Genomic DNA, 4,774 nt, shown 5'->3' with positions numbered 1-4,774 from the left:
TCTGGCGACATTACCTGTATGGCGAGAAAACCCAAATTTTTTTACCGACCACAAAAGTTTGAAATACTTCTTCACCCAGAAAGAGTTAAACATGAGGCAGAGAAGGTGGTTAGAATTGGTGAAGGATTATAACGTAGATATCCAGTACCACCCTGGGAAAGAAAATGTGGTTGCAGATGCCTTGAGTAGGAAGACGATCCACTCGTCGGCCCTCATTACGAGGGAAGTAAGGGTACAAAGAGAGTTCGAGCGAGCCAACATAGCTGTAGCGACCGAGGGAGTCATAGCACAGCTGGCCCGACTCACGGTACAACCTACGCTTAGGCAGAGAACTATTGCCTCCCAACGAGAGGATCCTAACCTACAGAAAGTCCTAGGACAGCTAGACGAAAGTCCAGTAGATGGATTCTCGAAGTCATCAGATGAAGGACTATTGTATCAGAGACGCTTATGTGTTCCGACAATAGAAGATTTAAGGAAGGAAATACTGATGGAAGCTCACAACTCACCATTTGCGATGCATCCAGGAGGTACTAAGATGTACCAAGATTTAAAACAGCACTTTTGGTGGAAGAGCATGAAGAGGGATGTGGCCGGGTTTGTGAGCAAGTGCTTAGTTTGTCAACAAGTGAAAGCTCCAAAACAAAAGACGGTGGGGTTGTTGCAGCCCCTAAGCATACCGGAGTGGAAGTGGGAAAACATAGCGATGGACTTCATAGTAGGTTTACCCAAAACGCCCAAGGGCTATACAGTGATCTGGGAAGTTGTCGATAGGTTGACCAAGTCGGCACACTTTCTACCTGGGAAGGTTACATATACAGTTGACAATTGGGCACAACTGTACGTGAAAGAAATAGTAAGACTACATGGAGTCCCAGTGTCTATAATGTCGGATCGGGATCCACGCTTTACGTCAGCGTTTTGGCGCGGACTTCAAAAAGTACTGGGTACCCGCCTCGACTTTAGTACCGCCTTTCACCCTCAAACAGATGGACAAACGGAGCGTTTAAACCAAATTCTAGAGGACATGCTACGCGCTTGCGTACTAGATTTTAAGGAAAGTTGGGATTCCAAACTGCACCTTATGGAATTCTCGTGTAATAACAACTTCCAAGCCACTATTGGTATGACACCGTTTGAGGCCTTGTATGGGAAACGGTGTAGGTCCCCACTATGTTGGGACGAAGTAGGGAAAGAGAGTTAGTAGGACCCGAGCTGGTTCGACTCACCAACGAGGCTGTTCAGAAAAATTCGAGTGAGGATGCGTATCGCTAAAAGTCGACAGAAAAGCTACGCCGATGTAAGGCGTAGAAGCTTAGAGTTCGAGACAAGGGGCCTAGTATTCCTCAAGGTGGCACCTATTTAAGGTGTCTTGAGGTTCGGACATACGGGCAAGTTAAGTCCTAAATTCATTGAACCATTCGAGATCCTAGAGCGAGTTGGTCCAGTAGCGTATAAGTTAGCCCTACCTATAGCCCACTTAGGAGTACACGATGCATTTCATGTGTCGATTCTGAGGAAGTACATTACGAACCCTATCCATGTAATAGACTATGAACCACTCCAACTCAATGAAGATCTGAGTTATTAGCAAAAACCAATAAGAATCTTAGCAAAGAGAAGTAAAACCATTATGCTACAGAAACATTGCGTTCATTAAGGTGTTGTGGCGAAATCACCACACTGAAGAGGCCACGTAGAAGTGTAAGGACGAAATAAAAGAAAAATTCCCTGAGTTAGTATACGAGTTGGAGACTTTCGAGGACGAAAGTTCTTTTTAGGGTAGATAATGTAACGCCCCGTTGGGTTTAATTATATATATATATATATATATATATATATATATATATATATATATATATATATATATATATATATATGTGTGTGTGTGTGTGTGTGTGTTAAAATAAAATTAACAAAATAAAGAAAAAGAAAAAAAAAACTGACCACCTCCTTTAATCTCTCCATCCATCCCCTAAAATACCTCCATCATTATCAATAACTCAGCCAAAAAAACAAAAAAACAAAAAAAAAAAACAGAAAGAAAATATTTTTCTGGAGGAAACCGGAAGGAAGGCAGATAATGGAGAGATGGTAGACCGAGGAAGAGAGATGTCATTTGAAAAGGTTAATAGTCAGATTTACCTTTTTTTTATTTTTCTCTTTTTTCTACAAAGGATATTAGCAATTATTTAGATCTGAGTTAGAAATTTAGAAATTATCTGTTGCAATGATCTGAATTAGAAATTATCTATCCTAGCGAGCGTCCATGACAATTGATCAGAGAAAAAAAAGGGATAGATAGATAAGGAGGAGAGAAAGATAGGGAAAAGAAAGATCTGGAAAACATATTCAAATGAAAAGAATGATCTGGAAAACATATTCAAATAAAAATAAAATCTGCCAAAAGAATTAAAATATGAGACAGAGAAGGAAAAGAGAGGAGAGAAAGATTGGAAGAGCAGATCAAATAAAAATAAAAAATACCAAATTTGGAAAACATAATCAAAAGAGATGTTGACAGGAAAGAGAGGAAGAAAGATTGGAAGACAGATCAAATAAAAATAAAAAATACCAAATTTGAAATACATAATCAAAACAGATGTTCACAGGAAAGAGAGGAAGAGTAAAGCTAAAGAAAATAGAGTGAGTAGAATTAAACCCTTGTAATAAACTGATTAACAGAATGAAACTAATTAAAATAATTAAATTTAAATTGCTTAAAATAATTAGATATGGAAGTAGAATTGAAAGGCTAAATAGAATTAGAGTTAGAAAGAAAGAGAGAGAGAGGATTTTAGGAAAGAAAAAGAAAGTTAGAACAGTTTGAAATGACAAGTACGGTTCTTATGACAATGGCAAAATTGAAAGGCTAAACAGAATTAGAGTTAAAAGAAAGAAAAAAAAAACAAAAACAAAAACAAAAACAAAAGAGATGATTTTAGGAAAGAAAAGAAAGTTAGAACTGTTTGAAAATGGCAAGTACCGTAAATAGAATTAAAATATGACATAGAAGAGAAATAAGTGATAGAAGAAGATATGAGAAATTGTTATATTTGTATCTATAAGATATAACATTAAATTTTGAATTATCCAAGCCACTTGAAATATTAATAATATTGACATATTATTAATTTAAGTTTTAAGTTTTATTATCCTATATAATTTAGAAACAATGAAAACATGGAATTCGATTTTTATTGAGATCGTTTAGAGTAGTTTTTCACACGGTTAGTTGGATTATTAATTAAAATGTGAAATACTAACAAAATGTGACGAACGATGCGATAGGAAGCAAACCTTGGCAACATTTGGTGTAGTTCTCGAGGAACGGGAGCTTATGTAAATAAATTAGGGAATTCTTCGGCTAAGGCCAACCAGGTAAGTGGCCTTACTATATGATAGGCTAAAAATTGTATGAGTTACGATGTTGTATGAACTATGTCGTACGATGCAGTATATGAGTTATGATGATGTGTGGGTTATGATACCTGATGATGTACTCAGTATATATATATATTTTGATGAATGTCGTACTTGATATGTTTGATGCACTTTGTGGCAATATGATGAGTATGATGATTGCGTGACGTTTACCTTAATATGATGATGTTTTCCATATTGAGCATGTTATATGATGATGAGTGCCATATTGCATCATGTCGTTAGATCGACATAGGACACAACCCTAAGAGCGTGAAAATGATATTAATATAAATATCCACGAGTATGTGTTACCTAGAGTAACAAAGAGATGAGACTAGAGGGTTGTGTCAGAAGAGACATTATGATGGATTTAGAGGGACCTCATGCATATTGTATGTTCATAAGCATAGGGCTACTTCCCCTAGAGATGATGAGTGCGGACGCGCACCGTATGATGAGCGCATATGCGCACAGGTGCGAAAGCACACAGATGAGGGTGTTCATGAGGTGCATGACACTATGGGGTTCCGCTGACCTCCGGACGTCGCTACAGATTAGCTTGACCAGAGGGTCCAGGGGGTGTGCGAGCGCCCTGGGGATTCACACTCGCACGTGTGAGTCGTGTGTAGGGAAGTACTACACATCCAATTTGTTCGAGACTGGAGGCCACCCCTAAGATGATTAGAGATAGATCCATATTCATGATTGCATGTGTTTGCATTAGCATGGCCCCTATAGTGGGGTCACTTACTGAGTATTCTTTGAAATACTCAGGCCGTGTGCCACATCATTTTTTAGGTAAAGGCAAGGCGCACTTGTACGGAGGACGGCGGCATCGCGAGCAGAGACTGTGGCACGTGCATAGGGTAGATTCATATTTAAATTTCTAGTCTTAAGTTAGAATAGGTTGTTTTGCATTTCATTGTTTTAAATTATTTTGTATTTGTTTTTGTTTTCTCTAAATTTCAGTATTTCATATTTAAACACGTAAGACCATGGCTGTGTTTTCCAGAGAAGAAGTTGTTTTAAATGTTTTTTGAAGTTTACGTTATCAATTATGTTCATGTAAGAGTTATATTTCCGCATTATAGATGAGCATGAGACGTTAGTAGCGACTCTGAGTATGTGGAAATTTAGGGTCGTTACAAGCAAAGTAAGTTTGTTGAAACTATCTATAAAAGTGTTCCAAAGTGAGTCGTGGAGAAGATTTGCCTTAAAATCTAGTTCCAATTAAGGATGTCAATGACGAAGAAGTGCAAGCTGTTGGAAGGTTTGCCGTGAAAAATTTCAGAGGTGGTAGATATAATATAATTTACAAGGTGTGGTGAATGGTCTTTTTAGTCCCATA

General features: G+C 37.8%; 1 long non-coding RNA gene across 1 annotated transcript; it reads left to right on the top strand.

Moving 5' to 3' along the window:
• The first annotated feature begins 1,915 nt into the window (after positions 1 to 1,915).
• LOC147790789 (uncharacterized) lies at positions 1,916 to 4,420 on the top strand. Its single transcript, XR_015422565.1, has 3 exons — positions 1,916 to 2,127; positions 3,292 to 3,381; positions 4,225 to 4,420. It is a non-coding gene; the product is annotated as an uncharacterized LOC147790789 (long non-coding RNA).
• Positions 4,421 to 4,774: the final 354 nt, after the last annotated feature.

Source organism: Cucurbita pepo, chromosome 10, assembly GCF_057944985.1.
Source record: "Cucurbita pepo subsp. pepo isolate OVF chromosome 10, ASM5794498v1, whole genome shotgun sequence".
Lineage (NCBI taxonomy): Eukaryota > Viridiplantae > Streptophyta > Magnoliopsida > Cucurbitales > Cucurbitaceae > Cucurbita > Cucurbita pepo.
The sequence above is the reverse complement of the archived record's forward strand: the minus strand, read 5'-3'. Positions and strand labels throughout refer to the sequence as shown.